Source organism: Coregonus lavaretus (assembly GCF_964263955.1).
Source record: "Coregonus lavaretus genome assembly, chromosome: 33".
Taxonomy (NCBI): domain Eukaryota; kingdom Metazoa; phylum Chordata; class Actinopteri; order Salmoniformes; family Salmonidae; genus Coregonus; species Coregonus lavaretus.
In genome coordinates, this window is record NC_140020.1 from 513,040 (window position 1) to 539,905 (window position 26,866).

Genomic DNA, 26,866 nt, shown 5'->3' on the forward strand with positions numbered 1-26,866 from the left:
CTAGATGCAGTCGCACCCCTAAAAACAAACAACATTGGTATAAATAGCTCCCTGGTATACAGAAAATACCTGAGCCCTGAAGAAAGCCTCCAGAAAATTGGAACAGAAATGGCGCTCCACCAAAATGGAAGTCTTCCTACTAGCTTGGAAAGAAAGTATTGTGCAATATCGAAGAGCCCTCACTGCTGCTCGATCATCCTATTTCTCCAACCTAATTGAGGAGAATAAGAACAATCCAACATTTCTATTTGATACTGTCGCAAAGCTAACTAAAAAGCGGCATTCAACAAGAGAGGATGCCTTTCACTTCAGCAGTGATGAATTCATGATCTTCTTCTTCTTCTTCGACGAAAACACAGTCATTTTTGGGGGGGTAAATTGGGGTTCTCTCAAACGTTGTCGTAAAGTTCAGCGTGATGGATGGTCTCTCAAACGTTGTCGTAAAGTTCAGCGTGATGGACGGTCTCTCAAACGTTGTCATAAAGGAACTATCAGGAGTACATTTTTTTTTTTTTTTTTTATTGTTTAAAAAAAATATATATTTTTTTTTTTTTGGGGGGGGGGGTTGATCAGCTTAATATTGCAGATAGATTGCGGCTTCCATCAATGTAATTGTCTGCATCACTTCCAATCCCCCATGTTTTTTATATATATATATTCCCCTTTATTACTTTCCAACCCCGCCATCCTTTCCCTACTTGGGGTAAATTAGTACATTGTTTACGCTGCTTCAAACAGGCAGATACAAAGTACTGTGGGTACGGAGTTTGGGCTGGGTTTATCAAGGTACTGTAGAACAATTATAGTATGCACTAAATTATAGTATGCACTAAATTATAGTATGCACTAAATCAATTTGGCTAGTGGAGTATATCTAGCTACCTCTCCATCATATAGTGGAGTATATCTAGCTACCTCTCCATCATATAGTGGAGAATATCTAGCTACCTCTCCATCATGTGGTGGAGTATATCTAGCTACCTCTCCATCATGTAGTGGAGTATATCTAGCTACCTCTCCATCATATAGTGGAGAATATCTAGCTACCTCTCCATCATGTGGTGGAGTATATCTAGCTACCTCTCCATCATATAGTGGAGTATATCTAGCTACCTCTCCATCATATAGTGGAGTATATCTAGCTACCTCTCCATCATATAGTGGAGTATATCTAGCTACCTCTCCATCATATAGTGGAGTATATCTAGCTACCTCTCCATCATATAGTGGAGTATATCTAGCTACCTCTCCATCATATAGTGGAGTATATCTAGCTACCTCTCCATCATGTGGTGGAGTATATCTAGCTACCTCTCCATCATATAGTGGAGTATATCTAGCTACCTCTCCATCATATAGTGGAGTATATCTAGCTACCTCTCCATCATATAGTGGAGTATATCTAGCTACCTCTCCATCATATAGTGGAGGTATATCTAGCTACCTCTCCAACATATAGGTAGATACCTCTCCATCATTTTTCATTATCAATCACCTCTGAAGGTTTTTTGAGGGGAGAAACATGCTGATCTGTGTTGTGTTTTTATAATAATCCGCTACAGTCTCGACCTCAGCCCTGCCTACTGCCTCTGCACCGCAACACGCCCACGTTCTGCAGATCTCTTGGCGCCGGTGAATCACTGTCAGATCTTAGGAAATATCATGCTAGGGTTTATTTTATATATTTCGCACCAGATGCGGCAGCATCCCCTGTCTATCCCTGTCTATCCCTGTCTATCCCTGTCTATCCCTGTCTATCCCTGTCTATCCCTGTCTATCCCTGTTGTCTATCCCTGTTTATCCCTGTCTATCCCTGTCTATCCCTGTTGTCTATCCCTGTTGTCTATCCCTGTCTACCCCTGTTGTCTATCCCTGTCTATCCCTGTCTATCCCTGTTGTCTATCCCTGTCTATCCCTGTCTATCCCTGTCTATCCCTGTCTATCCCCGTCTATCCCTGTCTATCCCTGTCTATCCCTGTCTATCCCTGTCTATCCCTGTCTATCCCTGTCTATCCCTGTCTACCCCTGTTGTCTATCCCTGTCTATCCCTGTTGTCTATCCCTGTCTATCCCTGTCTATCCCTGTCTATCCCTGTCTATCCCCGTCTATCCCTGTCTATCCCTGTCTATCCCTGTCTATCCCTGTCTATCCCTGTCTATCCCTGTCTATCCCTGTCTATCCCTGTCTATCCCTGTCTACCCCTGTTGTCTATCCCTGTCTATCCCTGTCTATCCCTGTCTATCCCCGTCTATCCCTGTCTATCCCTGTCTATCCCTGTCTATCCCTGTCTATCCCTGTTTATCCCTGTCTATCCCTGTCTACCCCTGTTGTCTATCCCTGTTGTCTATCCCTGTCTACCCCTGTTGTCTATCCCTGTTGTTTATCCCTGTCTATCCCTGTCTATCCCTGTCTATCCCTGTCTATCCCTGTTGTCTATCCCTGTCTATCCCTGTTGTCTATCCCTGTCTATCCCTGTTGTCTATCCCTGTCGATCCCTGTCTATCCCTGTTGTCTATCCCTGTTGTCTATCCCTGTTTATCCCTGTCTATCCCTGTCTAAACCTGTCTATCTTTCCCTGACTGTCGAGGAAGAAGTCAGTTGGCTGGTCCATCTGTACCTATGTTTTATTCTGTAGATACGTTATATATCTGGGCTCCCGAGTGGCGCAGCGGTCTAAGGCACTGCATCTCAGTGCTTGAGGCGTCACTACAGACCCCCTGGTTCGATTCCAGGCTGTATCACAACCGCCCGTGATTGGGAGTCCCATAGGGCGGGGCAACATTTGGCCCAGCGTCGTCCGGGTTTGGCCGGTGTAGGCCGTCATTGTATATAAGAATTTGTTCTTAACTGACTTGCCTAGTTAAATAAAGGTTAAATAAAGGTTAAATGATAATAATAAGGTGTTCAGCAGAGCCAAATAGAGCTTCATCTTAATCACGGAATATCCCTGGTGTTGTATCACCCAACAACACCACAGGCAAAGCTTTGCCAGCTGTTGCTTCGTCTGGATAATAACACTGCTTACATATTTAGCCCAATGCAAAAAAAACATCTGCCTCAGCCTATCAAAGATCTTAACCTTTTTCTCCACAAACCAATGGCATTTCTTAGAATAGGTCAACTTGGCCACCAGAGGGACGCTTTTAAACCTCCAAATTATAATAATATGCCACTTAGCAGACGCTTTTATCCAAAGCGACTTACAGTCATGCGTGGATACATTTTTGTGTATGGGTGGTCCCGGGGATCGAACCCACGACCCTGGCGTTACAAGCGCCGTGCTCTACCAGCTGAGCTACAGGGGACCAATTCCAATTCAAGGTTTACTTCTGTTCCCCTTCACTTGGTCTGTCTCAAGTGCAGAGTACCAACATTGCATGATCATCGCATCCTTGACTAGGATACTTATTAACGTTACATTTCTCATATATGACCAAATCTAATGTGTTCTCATGTATGATCAAATCTAACGTGTTCTCATATATGACTTAATCTAATGTGTTCTCATATATGACTTAATCTAATGTGTTCTCATGTATGATCAAATCTAACGTGTTCTCATATATGACTTAATCTAATGTGTTCTCATTAATGACTAAATCTAATGTGTTCTCATGTATGATCAAATCTAACGTGTTCTCATATATGACTTAATCTAATGTGTTCTCATGTATGATCAAATCTAACGTGTTCTCATATATGACTTAATCTAATGTGTTCTCATGAATGATCAAATCTAACGTGTTCTCATATATGACTTAATCTAATGTGTTCTCATGTATGATCAAATCTAACGTGTTCTCATATATGACTTAATCTAATGTGTTCTCATGAATGATCAAATCTAACGTGTTCTCATATATGACTTAATCTAATGTGTTCTCATGTATGATCAAATCTAACGTGTTCTCATGTATGATCAAATCTAACGTGTTCTCATATATGACTTAATCTAATGTGTTCTCATGAATGATCAAATCTAACGTGTTCTCATATATGACTTAATCTAATGTGTTCTCATGTATGATCAAATCTAACGTGTTCTCATGAATGATCAAATCTAACGTGTTCTCATATATGACTTAATCTAATGTGTTCTCATATATGACTTAATCTAATGTGTTCTCATGTATGATCAAATCTAACGTGTTCTCATATATGACTTAATCTAATGTGTTCTCATTAATGACTAAATCTAATGTGTTCTCATGTATGATCAAATCTAACGTGTTCTCATATATGACTTAATCTAATGTGTTCTCATATATGACTTAATCTAATGTGTTCTCATGTATGATCAAATCTAACGTGTTCTCATATATGACTTAATCTAATGTGTTCTCATTAATGACTAAATCTAATGTGTTCTCATGTATGATCAAATCTAACGTGTTCTCATATATGACTTAATCTAATGTGTTCTCATATATGACTTAATCTAATGTGTTCTCATGTATGATCAAATCTAACGTGTTCTCATATATGACTTAATCTAATGTGTTCTCATGAATGATCAAATCTAACGTGTTCTCATATATGACTTAATCTAATGTGTTCTCATGTATGATCAAATCTAACGTGTTCTCATATATGACTTAATCTAATGTGTTCTCATGAATGATCAAATCTAACGTGTTCTCATATATGACTTAATCTAATGTGTTCTCATGTATGATCAAATCTAACGTGTTCTCATGTATGATCAAATCTAACGTGTTCTCATATATGACTTAATCTAATGTGTTCTCATGAATGATCAAATCTAACGTGTTCTCATATATGACTTAATCTAATGTGTTCTCATGTATGATCAAATCTAACGTGTTCTCATGAATGATCAAATCTAACGTGTTCTCATATATGACTTAATCTAATGTGTTCTCATGTATGATCAAATCTAACGTGTTCTCATATATGACTTAATCTAATGTGTTCTCATGTATGATCAAATCTAACGTGTTCTCATGTATGATCAAATCTAACGTGTTCTCATATATGACTTAATCTAATGTGTTCTCATGAATGATCAAATCTAACGTGTTCTCATATATGACTTAATCTAATGTGTTCTCATGTATGATCAAATCTAACGTGTTCTCATGTATGATCAAATCTAACGTGTTCTCATATATGACTTAATCTAATGTGTTCTCATGAATGACCAAATCTAACGTGTTCTCATGAATGACCAAATCTAACGTGTTCTCATGTATGACCAAATCTAACGTGTTCTCATGTATGACCAAATCTAACGTGTTCTCATGTATGATCAAATCTAACGTGTTCTCATATATGACCAAATCTAACGTGTTCTCATATATGACTTAATCTAATGTGTTCTCATGTATGATCAAATCTAACGTGTTCTCATATATGACTTAATCTAACGTGTTCTCATGTATGATCAAATCTAACGTGTTCTCATATATGACCAAATCTAACGTGTTCTCATGTATGACCAAATCTAACGTGTTCTCATGTATGATCAAATCTAACGTGTTCTCATATATGACCAAATCTAATGTGTTCTCATATATGACTTAATCTAATGTGTTCTCATGTATGATCAAATCTAACGTGTTCTCATATATGACTTAATCTAACGTGTTCTCATTAATGACTAAATCTAACGTGTTCTCATGTATGACCAAATCTAACGTGTTCTCATGTACGGAGAAAATATTAAACAGGTCTAGACAACATATACGTTTATCGTACATCGTAAAAAAAAAAGTTGAATAGCTTTATGCAATATAAATACCGTGGTGGAAAAAGTACTCAATTGTCATACTTGAGTATGATACCTTAATAGAAAATGACTCAAGTAAAAGTGAAAGTCACCCAGTAAAATACTACTTGAGTAAAAGTCAAAGTATTTGGTTATAAATATAGTATCAACAGTAAAAGTAAAAGTATAAACCATTTCAAATTCCTTATATTAAGCAAACCAGAGGGCAAACATATTTTATTTTTTATTTTTTTATTGACAGATAGCCAGGGGCACACTCCAACACTCAGACATCATTTACAGATAGCCAGGGGCACACTCCAACACACAGACATTTTTTACAGATAGCCAGGGGCACACTCCAACACTCAGACATCATTTACAGATAGCCAGGGGCACACTCCAACACTCAGACATCATTTACAGATAGCCAGGGGCACACTCAAACACTCAGACATCATTTACAGATAGCCAGGGGCACACTCCAACACTCAGACATCATTTACAGATAGCCAGGGGCACACTCCAACACTCAGACATCATTTACAGATAGCCAGGGGCACACTCCAACACTCAGACATCATTTACAGATAGCCAGGGGCACACTCCAACACTCAGACATCATTTACAGATAGCCAGGGGCACACTCCAACACTCAGACATCATTTACAGATAGCCAGGGGCACACTCCAACACTCAGACATCATTTACAGATAGCCAGGGGCACACTCCAACACTCAGACATCATTTACAGATAGCCAGGGGCACACTCCAACACTCAGACATCATTTACAGATAGCCAGGGGCACACTCCAACACTCAGACATCATTTACAGATAGCCAGGGGCACACTCCAACACTCAGACATCATTTACAGATAGCCAGGGGAACACTCCGACACTCAGACATCATTTACAGATAGCCAGGGGCACACTCCAACACTCAGACATCATTTAAAGATAGCCAGGGGCACACTCCAACACTCAGACATCATTTACAGATAGCCAGGGGCACACTCCAACACTCAGACATCATTTACAGATAGCCAGGGGCACACTCCAACACTCAGACATCATTTACAGATAGCCAGGGGCACACTCCAAAACTCAGACATCATTTACAGATAGCCAGGGGCACACTCCAACACTCAGACATCATTTACAGATAGCCAGGGGAACACTCCAACACTCAGACATAATTTACAGATAGCCAGGGGCACACTCCAACACTCAGACATCATTTAAAGATAGCCAGGGGCACACTCCAACACTCAGACATAATTTACAGATAGCCAGGGGCACACTCCAACACTCAGACATCATTTACAGATAGCCAGGGGCACACTCCAACACTCAGACATCATTTACAGATAGCCAGGGTCACACTCCAACACTCAGACATCATTTACAGATAGCCAGGGGCAAACTCCAACACTCAGACATCATTTACAGATAGCCAGGGGCACACTCCAACACTCAGACATAATTTACAGATAGCCAGGGGCACACTCCAACACTCAGACATCATTTACAGATAGCCAGGGTCACACTCCAACACTCAGACATCATTTACAGATAGCCAGGGGCACACTCCAACACTCAGACATAATTTACAGATAGCCAGGGGCACACTCCAACACTCAGACATCATTTACAGATAGCCAGGGGCACACTCCAACACTCAGACATCATTTACAGATAGCTAGGGGCACACTCCAACACTCAGACATCATTTACAGATAGCCAGGGGCACACTCCAACACTCAGACATCATTTACAGATAGCCAGGGGCACACTCCAACACTCAGACATCATTTACAGATAGCCAGGGTCACACTCCAACACTCAGACATCATTTACAGATAGCCAGGGGCACACTCCAACACTCAGACATCATTTACAGATAGCCAGGGGCACACTCCAACACTCAGACATCATTTACAGATAGCCAGGGGCACACTCCAACACTCAGACATCATTGACAGATAGCCAGGGGCACACTCCAACACTCAGACATCATTTACAGATAGCCAGGGTCACACTCCAACACTCAGACATCATTTACAGATAGCCAGGGGCACACTCCAACACTCAGACATCATTTACAGATAGCCAGGGGCACACTCCAACACTCATACATCATTTACAGATAGCCAGGGGCACACTCCAACACTCAGACATCATTTACAGATAGCCAGGGGCACACTCCAACACTCAGACATAATTTACAGATAGCCAGGGGCACACTCCAACACTCAGACTGTCAAGGCGTGCTGAAGGTGGGTGTGGTGTAGGAATCATGCGCAGGACGCAGAGGCTCAGTCCAAAGGCTTTAGTGCAATATATATTATATATATACAACAGAAGCACAATAAGCCCGAAGGCAAAATGCACGACGCACACAGGCGACAAAACAAATGACGCACAAACATGTGCAAACAACCCTCTCCAAAACACTGGAAGGAAAATGTAGCTCCAAACACGAAACAGAAGCGCAATCACACACAAACACAGACACACACAACGAGAACTAAATAGAACACTAACGAGGACTAACTAGACACAGGTGTACAACATTAAGACCAAACCAAACGAACATGAAACATAGATCGGTGGCAGCTAGTACTCCGGGGACGACGACCGCCGAAGCCTGCCCGAACCAGGAGGAGGAGCAGCCTCGGCCGAAACCGTGACAGTACCCCCCCCTTGACGCGCGGCTCCAGCCGTGCGCCGACCCCGGCCTCGGGGACGACCAGGAGGACGCGGAGCAGGGCGCGCGGGATGGTCCCGGTGGAACTCCGACAGGAGAGATGGGTCTAGGATGTCCCTCCGCGGCACCCAGCATCGCTCCTCCGGGCCGTACCCCTCCCACTCCACGAGATACTGGAGACCCCCCATCCGGCGTCTTGAGTCCAAGATGGACCGAACGGTGTACGCCGGAGCCCCCTCGATGTCCAATGGGGGCGGAGGAGTCTCTCCTATCTCATTGTCCTGGAGTGGACCAGCTACCACCGGCCTGAGAAGAGACACATGGAACGAGGGGTTAATATTCTTATATTCAACAGGTAGATGTAACTTATAACACACCTCGTTCAATCTTCTCAGGACTTTAAAGGGCCCCACAAACCGCCGACCCAGCTTCCGGCAGGGCAGGCGGAGGGGTAGGTTTCTGGTAGAGAGCCAGACTCGATCTCCGGGTGCGTACACCGGCCCCTCACTGCGGTGGAGATCGGCGCTCGCCTTGTGACGACGGACGGCCCGCTGCAGGTGGACGTGGGCAGCGTTCCACGTCTCTTCCGAGCGCCTCATCCAATCATCCACCGCAGGGGCCTCGATCTGGCTCTGCTGCCACGGTGCCAGAACCGGCTGGTAACCTAATACACATTGGAAAGGGGTTAGGTTGGTAGAGGAGTGGCGGAGAGAATTCTGGGCCATCTTGGCCCAGGGAATGTAACGCGCCCACTCCTCAGGCCGGTCCTGGCAATACGACCTCAGAAACCTACCCACATCCTGGTTGACACGTTCTACCTGCCCGTTACTCTCCGGGTGGTACCCCGAGGTAAGGCTAACCGAGACCCCCAAACGCTCCATAAACGCTCTCCACACCCGGGAGGTAAACTGGGGGCCTCGATCAGACACTATATCCTCGGGGACCCCGTAATGCCGGAAGACGTGGGTAAATAGGGCCTCAGCAGTCTGTAGGGCAGTAGGAAGACCCGACATAGGGAGAAGACGACAGGCCTTAGAGAACCGGTCCACAACGACCAGGATGGTGGTATTCCCCTGAGAGAGGGGAAGGTCTGTTACAAAATCCACCGAGAGGTGGGACCATGGTCGTTGTGGAACGGGTAGGGGCTGTAACTTACCCCTGGGCAGATGTCGGGGCGCCTTACACTGGGCGCACACCGAGCAGGAGGAGACATAAACCCTCACATCCCTAGCCAAAGTGGGCCACCAGTATTTAGTGCTAAGGCAATGCACTGTCCGGCCGATACCCGGATGTCCAGAGGAGGGTGACGTGTGAGCCCAGTAAATGAGTCGATCCCGAATCTCGAGCGGAACGTACTTCCGACCCTCAGGACACTGTGGAGGGCTGGGGTCGATACGCAACGCTCGCTCGATTTCGGCATCGACCTCCCACACCACCGGTGCCACAAGGAAAGACTCCGGTAGTATGGGAGTGGGCTCAACGGACCTCTCCTCCGTGTCATACCGCCGGGACAGCGCATCTGCCTTACCATTCTGGGACCCAGGGATGTACGTGATTTTAAATACGAACCTGGTGAGAAACATACTCCATCGAGCCTGGCGAGGGTTCAGTCTCCTCGCTGCCCGGATGTACTCCAGGTTCCGATGGTCAGTCAAAATGAGGAAAGGGTGTTGAGCCCCCTCAAGCCAATGCCTCCACACCTTAAGGGCTTGAACTACAGCTAACAGCTCCCTGTCCCCAACGTCATAGTTACGCTCCGTCGGGCTGAGCTTCTTAGAGTAAAAAGCACAGGGGCGGAGTTTAGGTGGCGTGCCGGACCGTTGAGAGAGAACGGCCCCTATACCAGCCTCAGACGCGTCTACCTCAACCTGAAAGGGTAATGCGGGATCCGGATGCGCCAGCACCGGAGCCGACGTAAACAGGTCCTTCAGTCTCCTAAAGGCCCTGTCCGCATCGGCTGACCACTGCAGTCGCACCGGACCCCCCTTCAGAAGGGACGTGATGGGAGCTGCCACCTGTCCAAAACCCCGGATAAACCTCCGGTAGTAATTCGCAAAGCCCAAAAACTGCTGCACCTCTTTTACAGTAGTTGGGGTTTGCCAATTACGCACAGCGGACACACGATCCACCTCCATTCTCACCCCTGACGCGGACAACAGATAACCCAAAAAGGAGACCGACTCCTGGAAAAACAGACATTTCTCTGCCTTGACATATAGGTCGTGTTCCAACAGCCTCCTCAACACACGACGCACCAGGGTTATATGCTCGGCTCGGGTAGACGAGTACACCAGAATGTCATCAATGTACACGACCACCCCTTGTCCCTGCATATCCCGGAAAATGTCATCAACGAAGGATTGGAAGACTGATGGAGCATTCATCAACCCATATGGCATGACGAGATATTCGAAATGACCTGACGTGGTACTAAACGCTGTCTTCCATTCGTCACCCTCCCTAATGCGCACCAAGTTATACGCGCTCCTGAGATCCAGTTTTGTGAAAAACCGCGCTCCATGCAATGACTCCGTCATGGTCGCAATCAGAGGGAGTGGATAACTGTATTTCACAGTAATCTGATTGAGACCACGGTAATCAATGCACGGGCGCAACCCTCCATCTTTCTTTTTCACAAAAAAGAAGCTCGAGGAGGCGGGAGAAGTGGAGGGCCGAATGTATCCCTGTCTCAAAGATTCGGCTATGTAAGTCTCCATAGCTTTTCTCTCCTCTTGAGACAAAGGATACACATGGCTCCGTGGGAGTGCTGCTCCTGCCTGGAGATCAATCGCACAATCCCCCTGTCTATGAGGAGGCAACTGCGTCGCCCTATCTTTGCTAAACACGAGAGCTAAATCCCCATATTCAGGCGGAATGTGCAGTGCGGGCACTTGGTTTGGACTCTCCACCGAAGTCGCCCCCACGGAAACACCCAGACATCGCCCCTCGCACTGAGCAGACCACCCATCGAGAGCCCTCTGTTGCCACGAAATAGCAGGGTTGTGGGTGCTTAACCAGGGAATCCCCAGCACCACTGGGTACGCAGGAGAGTCGATCAGATACAGCTGTATAGTCTCCTCATGACCCCCCTGCGCACACATCCGAAGTGGCGCTGTGATCTCCCTGATCAACCCCGACCCCAACGGGCGGCTATCTAAGGCATGAACGGGAAAAGGTTTGTCAACAGGTAGGAGAGGGATCCCTAACTCAAAACAAAACTTCCGATCAACAAAATTCCCAGCTGCGCCTGAATCTACGAGCGCCTTATGCTGGGAATGAGGTGCAACCTGTGGAAAACAAACAGGTATACAAAAGTGTGCAACAGAAGGCTCTGGGTAAGTGGGACGTCTACTCACCTGGGAGGCCCCCCCAGTGCGTGGCCTGTTGTCGTTACTCCCGGAGAACCCTCCCCAGCACCTGGCCGTAGTGTGCCCTCCACGACCGCACTTGGTGCAGGAGACAGGCCCCCTCGGGCTCTTCCTACTCCGTTCTCTAGCGCCGGCACCCCCGAGCTCCATAGGGCTCGGCTCGGAGGTGCCGGAGGGCGGAATGGACGGACTCCCCTCGGGACGTCCACGGGTGGCCAGCAGGGTGTCCAGACGGATGGACATATCGACCAACTGGTCGAAGGTAAGATGGGTATCCCTGCAGGCCAACACATGTCGAACGTCCTCTCGTAGGTTACATCGAAAATGGTCGATGAGAGCCCGTTCATTCCACCCTGCATCCGCCGCTAGAGTCCGGTACTCTAGAGCGAACACCTGAGCGCTCCTCCTCCCCTGTCTCAAATGGACTAGACGCTCCCCCGCCGCTTTGCCCTCAGGTGGATGGTCGAACACGGCCTTGAAGCGGCGGGAGAACTCGGCGTAGGTGATGGTGTTGGCGTCCATCTTCCTCCACTCGGCGTTAGCCCACTCCAACGCCTTGCCCGTGAGACAGGAGATGAGGGCGGAAACGCTCTCGTATCCCGAGGGCACCGGGTGTACAGTGGCCAGGTAGAGCTCCACCTGCAGGAGGAACCCCTGACACCCGGCAGCTGTTCCGTCATACGCCCTCGGGAGCGAGAGCCGAATCCCCCTGGGTTCCGAAACTGGGACTGGTGGACCGACCGATGGGATGGACAGGGTAGGTGGAGGTGTGGGTACCCTGCTGGCCTCCCATCGGTGCATGATGTTGATTACCTCCTGTAGAGCGGTCTCCAGTTGTCGGATCTGGTCCTCTTGCCCACGGAGATGCTCCTCGAGCGACACAGGCGTCACTGCCGATCCTGCTGATTCCATTATGCTGGTGTGTGATTCTGTCAAGGCGTGCTGAAGGTGGGTGTGGTGTAGGAATCATGCGCAGGACGCAGAGGCTCAGTCCAAAGGCTTTAGTGCAATATATATTATATATATACAACAGAAGCACAATAAGCCCGAAGGCAAAATGCACGACGCACACAGGCGACAAAACAAATGACGCACAAACATGTGCAAACAACCCTCTCCAAAACACTGGAGGGAAAATGTAGCTCCAAACACGAAACAGAAGCGCAATCACACACAAACACAGACACACACAACGAGAACTAAATAGAACACTAACGAGGACTAACTAGACACAGGTGTACAACATTAAGACCAAACCAAACGAACATGAAACATAGATCGGTGGCAGCTAGTACTCCGGGGACGACGACCGCCGAAGCCTGCCCGAACCAGGAGGAGGAGCAGCCTCGGCCGAAACCGTGACACAGACATCATTTACAGATAGCCAGGGGCACACTCCAACACTCAGACATCATTTACAGATAGCCAGGGGCACACTCCAACACTCAGACATCATTTACAGATAGCCAGGGGCACACTCCAACACTCAGACATCATTTACAGATAGCCAGGGGCACACTCCAACACTCAGACATCATTTACAGATAGCCAGGGGCACACTCCAACATTCAGACATCATTTACAGATAGCCAGGGGCACACTCCAACATTCAGACATCATTTACAGATAGCCAGGGGCACACTCCAACATTCAGACATCATTTACAGATAGCCAGGGGCACACTCCAACACTCAGACATCATTTACAGATAGCCAGGGGCACACTCCAACACTCAGACATCATTTACAGATAGCCAGGGTCACACTCCAACACTCAGACATCATTTACAGATAGCCAGGGGCACACTCCAACACTCAGACATCATTTACAGATAGCCAGGGGCACACTCCAACACTCAGACATCATTTACAGATAGCCAGGGTCACACTCCAACACTCAGACATCATTTACAGATAGCCAGGGTCACACTCCAACACTCAGACATCATTTACTGATAGCCAGGGGCACACTCTAACACTCAGACATCATTTACAGATAGCCAGGGGCACACTCCAACACTCAGACATCATTTACAGATAGCCAGGGTCACACTCCAACACTCAGACATCATTTACAGATAGCCAGGGTCACACTCCAACACTCAGACATCATTTACAGATAGCCAGGGGCACACTCCAACACTCAGACATCATTTACAGATAGCCAGGGTCACACTCCAACACTCAGACACCATTTACAGATAGCCAGGGGCACACTCCAACACTCAGACATCATTTACAGATAGCCAGGGGCACACTCCAACACTCAGACATCATTTACAGATAGCCAGGGGCACACTCCAACACTCAGACATCATTTACAGATAGCCAGGGGCACACTCCAACACTCAGACATCATTTACAGATAGCCAGGGGCACACTCCAACACTCAGACATCATTTTACCCAGATAGCCAGGGGCACACTCCAACACTCAGACATCATTTACAGATAGCCAGGGGCACACCATCCAACACTCAGACATCATTTTAGCCAGGGTCACACTCCAACACTCAGACATCATTTACAGATAGCCAGGGGCACACTCCAACACTCAGACATCATTTACAGATAGCCAGGGGCACACTCCAACACTCAGACATCATTTACAGATAGCCTGGGTCACACTCCAACATTCAGACATCATTTACAGATAGCCAGGGTCACACTCCAACACTCAGACATCATTTACAGATAGCCAGGGTCACACTCCAACACTCAGACATCATTTACAGATAGCCAGGGGCACACTCCCAATAGAGGGTTAAAATTATTATTTTTATTTTCTATTAACATTAAATGTTGTGATTTAATTTCCATATCCTGTTATTCTTAAGGGTGATTATACTCTGTTTAGAGTGACACCATAAAATTGTTGGGTTTTATTTTTTGGATCTGTATGTGATGAATAGCTTGGAAGGAATGCATTAATGAGGAGCACTGTACTGATATGGATTGTTTCACATAACAGGCTGATAAGAACACTCTCTCTTTGTTGTCTGTGAAACTGTCCTTGAACATGGGTACATGGAGTACAGTTTTTGGGGGCTCGTCCTTTTGGGTGCTGACTGTTGTACTATTAATAAAAACGTCGATAGAATTAACTGCATACATTAATGTTAAAATTAGGCAATTGGACACAACAAGGTTTTGAGGCGGTGCATGGCCAGTTGGCTGCAACCTCTCTCATGGCTTTCCAAAATCGTATTGCTGTCGACATGCTCCTGGCTGAAAAAGGAGGAGTATGTGCTATGTTTGGTGAACAATGTTGTACCTTTATTCCCAACAATACAGCCACAGATGGCAGTTTGATAATTGCCCTGGAAGGGTTACGAACTCTTAATGGTAAGATGAAGAGCCACTCAGGGGTGGACACTTCAATGTGGGACTCTTGGATGGATGCGTTTGGTAAATATAAAACGCTTGTTTCTTCTATACTTGTATCCATCTCAATTTTGCTGCAATTCTAGTGCTTTGTGGATGCTGTTGCATTCCATGCATACGGACGCTGACAACCAGGATTATAACCACCGCTATTGATCCACATCCTGCAGATAACGGTCAGATGTTTCCTTTGCTTGCTATTGACGATGCTGACCAAGGATATCTGGATGATGAATAGCATTTAAGCTTTTTGTCACGTCTCTTGTGAGACGTGAAGAGGGGGAATGTAAAACTTTATCTTCTGATAAAGTTTTCCCTATTTTGCCAATTGCAGCATTTAAGCTTTTTGTCACGTCTCTTGTGAGACGTGAAGAGGGGGAATGTAAAACTTTATCTTCTGATAAAGTTTTCCCTATTTTGCCAATTGCACTATTAAGCTTGTGTCACGTCTCTTGTGAGACGTGAAGAGGGGGAATTAAAACTTTATCTTCTGATAAAGTTTTCCCTATTTTGCCAAATTGCAGCATTTCAGCTTTATGTCACGTCTCTTGTGAGACGTGAGGAGGGGGAATCAAAACTTTATCTTCTGATAAAGTTTTCCCTATTTTGCCAATTACACTGTTAGCTTGTGTCACGTCTTAAGTTTTCCTTCTTTACTGTTACTTGGTCACGTCTCTGGGGAGACGTGAAGAGAGGGATTTGTCGTAGTAAATATATAATGTTATAGCTTGGTCTGACTAAAATCTTGTGCATGACCCATCTTGTGTTGGGCCTTTGTATTTAATACAATGCACAAAGACTTCTATCTTGTCGGCCTTATCAGCAGGTGGCTATGGACAACACCCACGCCATAGGTCTCTCAGTTCTCCCAACTCACGACTTCTTGCTCTGAGGACATACACACACACACCCCCACACACACACACATATACACACACACACACACACACACACATCATCATTGTTAAACATACACACACATACACACACACACACACACACACACACATATACACACACACACACACACACACACATCATCATTGTTAAACATACACACACATACACACACACACACACACACACACATACACACACGCACACACACACACACATCATCATTGTTAAACATACACACACATACACACACACACACACACACACACACACACATACACACACGCACACACACACACACACACATCATCATTGTTAAGCACACACACACACAAAAACCCCCTTCTCTTAGGCTGAACATCTGAAGACAGAGAACCCGACTCAGAGCCAATGCAATGGAGGTGACCTCGACCAACTCATCAGGACCAATCAGAAGATCAGAACTACTAGAATCAACCTACTTTATTTTATTGTATAAAATGTCAGCACACAATGTTTAGGGGCTCGCTCTCTCAGATATCTCCCTACGAGGTTGACGAACGGGTCCGTGCACGCGATTTACAGATATCTTTACCTCTGAATAAACTGCCTTATATTATACAATTATCCACCTTGTCCGAAAGTCTCTACTTGGTCTCCGTTCTCCAGTAAACTTGTGATCATCAACAATGGATATGCAGTAGTTTACACTTGGTCTAACGACATGTCTGTAGACAATTAGAATGCGACAAGTGTCACTGGTCAAAACAGTCTGTTTCCTTGTCACACAGACATAAAAGAAGTTGAAGACTCTGCGAGCCGGTGTTGCCAATTTAGCGACTTTGTCGCTATATTTAACGAGTATTCAGACCCCTCTAGCGACACATTTTCAAAAAAAAGCGACTAGCGACAAATCTAGCGACCTTTTCTGGTGTTATTGGAAACTTTTGGAGACTCTGACGTGAAAGCACATATCGTTCTTACTCTTCTCAACGAGCAGCGGGCGCTGCCGTGGGCCCCCCCCCCCCCCCGTCCCCCCCGTCCCCGTCCCCCCCGTCCCCCCCCCCCCCGTCCCAAAGCACTCACAGGCGGCCCAGTCCTCGCGCAGCTGTCCCTCCCAGCTGCAGTCAGAGCAGGAGATGTTCACCCCTCCGCGTCCAGACTGCAAATTAATGAAAGAAAGTTCATTTGTAGTTCTAAACATTTTTAGGGTGTTTTTTACTCCCTTTCTGTCTCTACTACAGCGTTATTCCTCTCTCCTACAGCGTTATTCCTCTCTCCTACAACGTTATTCCTCTCTCCTACAACGTTATTCCTCTCTCCTAGAGCGTTATTCCTCTCTCCTACAACGTTATTCCTCTCTCCTAGAGCGTTATTCCTCTCTCCTACAACGTTATTCCTCTCTCCTACAACGTTATTCCTCTCTCCTACAACGTTATTCCTCTCTCCTACAACGTTATTCCTCTCTCCTAGAGCGTTATTCCCCTCTCCTACAACGTTATTCCTCTCTCCTACAGCGTTATTCCCCTCTCCTACAACGTTATTCCTCTCTCCTACAACGTTATTCCTCTCTCCTAGAGCGTTATTCCCCTCTCCTACAACGTTATTCCTCTCTCCTACAGCGTTATTCCTCTCTCCTACAACGTTATTCCTCTCTCCTACAGCGTTATTCCCCTCTCCTACAGCGTTATTCCTCTCTCCTACAGCATTATTCCCCTCTCCTAGAGCGTTATTCCTCTCTCCTACAACGTTATTCCTCTCTCCTACAACGTTATTCCTCTCTCCTACAGCGTTATTCCTCTCTCCTACAACGTTATTCCTCTCTCCTACAACGTTATTCCTCTCTCCTACAACGTTATTCCTCTCTCCTACAGCGTTATTCCTCTTCTCCTACAGCGTTATTCCTCTCTCCTACAGCGTTATTCCTCTCTCCTACAACGTTATTCCTCTCTCCTACAGCATTATTCCTCTCTCCTACAACGTTATTCCTCTCTCCTACAACGTTATTCCTCTCTCCTACAGCATTATTCCTCTCTCCTACAGCGTTATTCCTCTCTCCTACAACGTTATTCCTCTCTCCTACAGCGTTATTCCTCTCTCCTACAGCGTTATTCCTCTCTCCTACAGCGTTATTCCTCTCTCCTACAGCGTTATTCCTCTCTCCTACAGCGTTATTCCTCCTCTCCTACAGCGTTATTCCTCTCTCCTACAACGTTATTCCTCTCTCCTACAACATTATTCCTCTCTCCTAGAGCGTTATTCCTCTCTCCTACAACGTTATTCCTCTCTCCTACAATGTTATTCCTCCTCTCCTACAGCGTTATTCCTCCTCTCCTAGAGCGTCCGTCACAATTACAATGAGGGAAAAAAGTATTTGATCCCCTGCTGATTTTGTACGTTTGCCCACTGACAAAGAAATTATCTGTCTATCATTTTAGTGGTAGGTTTATTTGAACAGTGAGAGACAAATAAATCCAGAAAAACGCATGTCAAAAATGTTATAAATTGATTTGTATTTTAATGAGGGAAATAAGTATTTGACCCCCTCTCAATCAGAAAGATTTCTGGCTCCCAGGTGTCTTTTATACAGTTAACGAGCTGAGATTAGGAGCACACTCTTAAAGGGAGTGCTCCTAATCTCAGCTTGTTACCTGTATAAAAGACACCTGTCCACAGAAGCAATCAATCAATCAGATTCCAAACTCTCCACCATGGCCAAGACCAAAGAGCTCTCCAAGGATGTCAGGGTCAAGATTGTAGACCTACACAAGGCTGGAATGGGCTACATGACCATCGCCAAGCAGCTTGGTGAGAGGGTGACAACAGTTGGTGCAATTATTCGCAAATGGAAGAAACACAAAATAACTGTCAATCTCCCTCGGCCTGGGGCTCCATGCAAGATCTCATCTTGTGGAGTTGCAATGATCATGAGAACGGTGAGGAATCAGCCCAGAACTACACGGGAGGATCTTGTCAATGATCTCAAGGCAGCTGGGACCATAGTCACCAAGAAAACAATTGGTAACACACTACGCCGTGATGGACTGAAATCCTGCAGCGCCCGCAAGGTCCCCCTGCTCAAGAAAGCACATATACAGGCCTGTCTGAAGTTTGCCAATGAACATCTGAATGATTCAGAGGAGAACTGGGTGAAAGTGTTGTGGTCAGATGAGACCAAAATCGAGCTCTTTGCCATCAATTCAACTCGCCGTGTTTGGAGGAGGAGGAATGCTGCCTATGACCCCAAGAACACCATCCCCACCGTCAAACATGGAGGTGGAAACATTATGCTTTGGGGGTGTTTTTCTGCTAACGGGACAGGACAACTTCACCGTATCAAAGGGACGATGGACGGGGCCATGTACCGTCAAATCTTGGGTGAGAACCTCCTTCCCTCAGCCAGGGCATTGAAAATGGGTAGTGGATGGGTATTCCAGCATGACAATGACCCAAAACACACAGCCAAGGCAACAAAGGAGTGGCTCAAGAAGAAGCACATTAAGGTCCTGGAGTGGCCCAGCCAGTCTCCAGACCTTAATCCCATAGAAAATCTGTGGAGGGAGCTGAAGGTTCGAATTGCCAAACGTCAGCCTCGAAACCTTAATGACTTGGAGAAGATCTGCAAAGAGGAGTGGGACAAAATCCCTTCTGAGATGTGTGCAAACCTGGTGGCCAACTACAAGAAACGTCTGACCTCTGTGATTGCCAACAAGGGTTTTGCCACCAAGTACTAAATCATGTTTTGCAGAGGGGTCAAATACTTATTTCCCTCATTAAAATGCAAATCAATTTATAACATTTTTGACATGCGTTTTTCTGTTTTTTTTTGTTGTTATTCTGTCTCTCACTGTTCAAATAAACCTACCATTAAAATGATGGACTGATCATGTCTTTGTCAGTGGGAAAACGTACAAAATCAGCAGGGGATCAAATACTTTTTTTTGCCTCACATGGCCAATTATGCAAATTTGGTGATGACGTCATTTAGCGACTTCTAGCTACTTCTAGGACAGCCAATAGCTACTTTCCTTAATGAGGAGTTGGCAACACTGTCTGCGACTGACGCAACATCCGATGTCTTGGTTACCGGACTGCCACAGCAACCAGACCGAATCCTCCTGGGACTGCCACAGCAACCAGACCGAATCCTCCTGAGACTGCCACAGCAACCAGACCGAATCCTCCTGAGACTGCCACAGCAACCAGACCGAATCCTCCTGAGACTGCCACAGCAACCAGACCGAATCCTCCTGAGACTGCCACAGCAACCAGACCGAATCCTCCTGAGACAGGATGATGCCGGAGTTCTACAATTCTCAGATAGAATGACCTACTTTCATTTCTTCACGGTGTGGCCATAAGCTATTTTCTGTAAGCTCGCCATTACCTTGGAAATAATTATGTCGTTTTGAGTTTATTTTCCTGATATAATGAATCAAAAGTAGCTAAAGTTAAGACATTGTCAGTTATGCTCTGGTCATTAATTATTTGAACTGGATAGCCTCTAGCTAACTAGCTAGCAACGAACCAAAACATTGTTTAGAAAATTGCTTTTAGTTGCCTGGCTTGCTAGGTTGACATTTACTGAATACATGTTTAAACTAATGGGTTTTTTGGTGTTAAAATAGAGAAAGTTTCCTAATTGGAGCCCCGTGCTGCTGATGTCATGCAGAGGCTGTCATTTTGGGTTTATACTTTACATAACGACAATGACAAGTTTGATGTCGCCACGACAATAGAATGTTCATGATGTCGCCACGACAATTGTCTACAGACATGTTGATAGACGTGTAGGTACCGGAGTGCCAAGTCTAGGTCCAAAAGACTTCTCAACAGCTTCTACCCCCAAGCCATAAGACTCCTGAACAGATAATCATGGCTACCCGGACTATTTGCACTGCCCCCCCACCCCATCTTTTTACGCTGCTGCTACTCTGTTAATTATTTATGCATAGTCACTTTAACTCTACCCACATGTACATATTACTTCAACTACCTCAACTAGCCGGTGCCCCCGCACATTGACTCTGCACCGGTACCACCCCTGTATATATAGCCTCACTACTGTTATTTTATTTTACTTCTGCTCTTTTTTTCTCAACACTTTTTTGTTGTTGTTTTATTTTACTTTTTTATTAAAAAATAAATGCACTGTTGGTTAAGGGCTGTAAGTAAGCATTTCACTGTAATGTCTGCACCTGTTGTATTCGGCGCATGTGGCAAATAACATTTGATTTGATTTGAGGTTTCTGTATGTAGCTCTGTGAATGGATGGATGGATGGATGGATGGATGGATGGATGGATGGATGGATGGATGGATGGATGGATGGATGGATGATGGATGGATGGATGGATGGATGGATGGATGGATGGATGGATGGATGGATGGATGGATGGATGGATGGATGGATGGATGGATGGATGGATGGATGGATGGATGGATGATGGATGGATGATGGATGGATGGATGGATGAATACACAATGGTAAATCATTACATTTCCACTGTCTTCAAAGAAGCCTTTGCTGTAGATGCCCAGTGATTGTATCAACTGCATCATGAGTGAATGCATGGGAATACAAGCAAGAATGTCCTCCCCATTTAGCAAAGGGCACGCATGCAATTATACAGTATGACTGTGGTTAATGACTATGGTTAGTGACTATGGTTAATGACTGTGGTTAATGACTATGGTTAATGACTATGGTTAATAATGACTATGGTTAATGACTATGGTTAATGACTATGGTTAATGACTATGGTTAATAACTATGGTTAATGACTATGGTTAATGACTATGGTTAATGACTATGGTTAATGACTATGGTTAATGACTATGGTTAATGACTATGGTTAATGACTATGGTTAATGACTATGGTTAATGACTATGGTTAATGACTATGGTTAATGACTATGGTTAGTGACTATGGTTAATGACTGTGGTTAATGACTATGGTTAATGACTATGGTTAATGACTATGGTTAATGACTATGGTTAATGACTATGGTTAATGACTATGGTTAATGACTATGGTTAATGACTATGGTTAGTGACTATGGTTAGTGACTATGGTTAGTGACTATGGTTAATGACTATGGTTAATGACTATGGTTAATGACTATGGTTAATGACTATGGTTAATGACTATGGTTAATGACTATGGTTAGTGACTATGGTAATGACTATGGTTAATGACTATGGTTAATAATGACTATGGTTAATGACTATGGTTAATGACTATGGTTAATAATGACTATGGTTAATGACTATGGTTAATGACTATGGTTAATGACTATGGTTAATGACTATGGTTAATAATGACTATGGTTAATAATGACTATGGTTAATGACTATGGTTAATAATGACTATGGTTAATAATGACTATGGTTAATGACTATGGTTAATAATGACTATGGTTAATGACTATGGTTAATGACTATGGTTAATGACTATGGTTAATGACTATGGATAATAATGACTATGGTTAATAATGACTATGGTTAATGACTATGGTTAATGACTATGGATAATAATGACTATGGTTAATAATGACTATGGTTAATAACTATGGTTAATAATGACTATGGTTAATGACTATGGTTAATAACTATGGTTAATGACTATGGTTAATGACTATGGTTAATAATGACTATGGTTAATGACTATGGTTAATGACTATGGTTAATGACTATGGTTAATAATGACTATGGTTAATGACTATGGTTAATGACTATGGTTAATGACTATGGTTAATGACTATGGTTAATAATGACTATGGTTAATGACTATGGTTAATGACTATGGTTAATGACTATGGTTAATAATGACTATGGTTAATGACTATGGTTAATGACTATGGTTAATGACTATGGTTAATGACTATGGTTAATAATGACTATGGTTAATAACTATGGTTAATAATGACTATGGTTAATGACTATGGTTAATGACTATGGTTAATAATGACTATGGTTAATGACTATGGTTAATGACTATGGTTAATGACTATGGTTAATAATGACTATGGTTAATGACTATGGTTAATGACTATGGTTAGTGAATATGGTTAATGACTATGGATAATAATGACTATGGTTAATGACTATGGTTAATGACTATGGTTAATGACTATGGTTAATAATGACTATGGTTAATGACTATGGTTAATGACTATGGTTAATAATGACTATGGTTAATGACTATGGTTAATAATGACTATGGTTAATGACTATGGTTAATAATGACTATGGTTAATGACTATGGTTAATGACTATGGTTAATAATGACTATGGTTAATGACTATGGTTAATGACTATGGTTAATAATGACTATGGTTAATGACTATGGTTAATGACTATGGATAATAATGACTATGGTTAATGACTATGGTTAATAATGACTATGGTTAATGACTATGGTTAATGACTATGGTTAATGACTATGGTTAATAATGACTATGGTTAATGACTATGGTTAATGACTATGGTTAATGACTATGGTTAATGACTATGGTTAATAACTATGGTTAATAATGACTATGGTTAATGACTATGGTTAATGACTATGGATAATAATGACTATGGTTAATGACTATGGTTAATAATGACTATGGTTAATAATGACTATGGTTAATAATGACTATGGTTAATGACTATGGTTAATGACTATGGTTAATGACTATGGTTAATGACTATGGTTAATGACTATGGTTAATGACTATGGTTAATGACTATGGTTAATGACTATGGTTAGTGACTATGGTTAATGACTATGGTTAATAATGACTATGGTTAATGACTATGGTTAATAATGACTATGGTTAATGACTATGGTTAATGACTATGGTTAATGACTATGGTTAATGACTATGGTTAATGACTATGGTTAATGACTATGGTTAATGACTATGGTTAATAATGACTATGGTTAATAATGACTATGGTTAATGACTATGGTTAATGACTATGGTTAATGACTATGGTTAATGACTATGGTTAATAATGACTATGGTTAATGACTATGGTTAATAATGACTATGGTTAATGACTATGGTTAATGACTATGGTTAATGACTATGGTTAATGACTATGGTTAATGACTATGGTTAATGACTATGGTTAATGACTATGGTTAATGACTATGGTTAATGACTATGGTTAATAATGACTATGGTTAATGACTATGGTTAATGACTATGGTTAATGACTGTGGTTAATGACTATGGTTAATGACTATGGTTAATAATGACTATGGTTAATGACTATGGTTAATGACTATGGTTAATGACTATGGTTAATGACTATGGTTAATGACTATGGTTAATGACTATGGTTAATGACTATGGTTAATAACTATGGTTAATGACTATGGTTAATAACTATGGTTAATGACTATGGTTAGTGAATATGGTTAATGACTATGGTTAATGACTATGGTTAGTGAATATGGTTAATGACTATGGTTAATAACTATGGTTAGTGAATATGGTTAATGACTATGGTTAGTGACTATGGTTAATAATGACTATGGTTAATGACTATGGTTAATGACTATGGTTAATGACTATGGTTAGTGACTATGGTTAATAATGACTATGGTTAATGACTATGGTTAATGACTATGGTTAGTGACTATGGTTAATAATGACTATGGTTAATGACTATGGTTAATGACTATGGTTAATGACTATGGTTAGTGACTATGGTTAATGACTATGGTTAATGACTATGGTTAATGACTATGGTTAATGACTGTGGTTAATGACTATGGTTAATGACTATGGTTAATAATGACTATGGTTAATGACTATGGTTAATGACTATGGTTAATGACTATGGTTAATGACTATGGTTAATGACTATGGTTAATGACTATGGTTAATGACTATGGTTAATGACTATGGATAATGACTATGGTTAATGACTATGGTTAATGACTAGTGGTTAATACTATTTGAGAGGTTAATATGGTAATGACTATGGTAATGACATGGGTAATGACTAGGATAATGACTATGGTTAAATGACTAGGTTAATGACTATGGTTAAATGACTATGGTAATAATGACTATGGTTAATAATGAATATGGTATTAATGACCTATGGGACTATGGTTAATGACTATGGTTAATGACTATGGTTAATGACTATGGTTAATGACTATGGTTAATGACTATGGTTAATGACTATGGTTAATGACTATGGTTAATGACTATGGTTAATGACTATGGTTAATGACTATGGTTAATGACTATGGTTAATAATGACTATGGTTAATGACTATGGTTAATGACTATGGTTAATGACTATGGTTAATGACTATGGTTAATGACTATGGTTAATGACTATGGTTAATGACTATGGTTAATGACTATGGTTAATAATGACTATGGTTAGTGAATATGGTTAATGACTATGGTTAATGACTATGGTTAATGACTATGGTTAATAATAACTATGGTTAATGACTATGGTTAATAATAACTATGGTTAATGACTATGGTTAATGACTATGGTTAATGACTATGGTTAATAATAACTATGGTTAATGACTATGGTTAATGACTATGGTTAATGACTATGGTTAATAATAACTATGGTTAATGACTATGGTTAGTGACTATGGTTAATGACTATGGTTAATGACTATGGTTAATGACTATGGTTAATGACTATGGTTAATGACTATGGTTAATGACTATGGTTAATGACTATGGTTAATGACTATGGTTAATGACTATGGTTAATGACTATGGTTAATGACTATGGTTAATAATGACTATGGTTAATAACTATGGTTAATGACTATGGTTAATGACTATGGTTAATGACTATGGTTAATGACTATGGTTAATAATGACTATGGTTAATGACTATGGTTAATGACTATGGTTAATGACTATGGTTAATAACTATGGTTAATAATAACTATGGTTAATGACTATGGTTAATAATAACTATGGTTAATGACTATGGTTAATGACTATGGTTAATGACTATGGTTAATAATGACTATGGTTAATAATGACTATGGTTAATGACTATGGTTAATAATGACTATGGTTAATGACTATGGTTAATGACTATGGTTAATGACTATGGTTAATAATGACTATGGTTAATAACTATGGTTAATAATGACTATGGTTAATGACTATGGTTAATGACTATGGTTAATGACTATGGTTAATAATGACTATGGTTAATGACTATGGTTAATGACTATGGTTAGTGACTATGGTTAGTGACTATGGTTAATGACTATGGTTAATGACTATGGTTAATAATGACTATGGTTAATGACTATGGTTAATGACTATGGTTAATGACTATGGTTAATGACTATGGTTAATAATGACTATGGTTAATAATGACTATGGTTAATGACTATGGTTAATGACTATGGTTAATAATGACTATGGTTAATAACTATGGTTAATGACTATGGTTAATAATGACTATGGTTAATAACTATGGTTAATGACTATGGTTAATAATGACTGTGGTTAATGACTATGGTTAATGACTATGGTTAATAATAACTATGGTTAGTGAATATGGTTAATGACTATGGTTAATGACTATGGTTAATGACTGTGGTTAGTGAATATGGTTAATGACTATGGTTAATGACTATGGTTAGTGAATATGGTTAATGACTATGGTTAATAATAACTATGGTTAGTGAATATGGTTAATGACTATGGTTAATGACTATGGTTAATGACTATGGTTAATGACTATGGTTAATGACTATGGTTAATGACTATGGTTAATGACTATGGTTAATGACTGTGGTTA

At 42.6% G+C, this 26,866-nt stretch overlaps 1 protein-coding gene across 1 annotated transcript in view; it reads right to left on the reverse strand.

The window, feature by feature from the left end:
• Window positions 1-26,866, reverse strand: part of LOC311108827 (fibronectin type III domain-containing protein 4-like) — a gene marked incomplete at both ends in the record, with an annotated part of 105,125 nt that overhangs the window by 77,634 nt on the left and 625 nt on the right. The gene's annotated exons all lie outside the window — the stretch shown is intronic.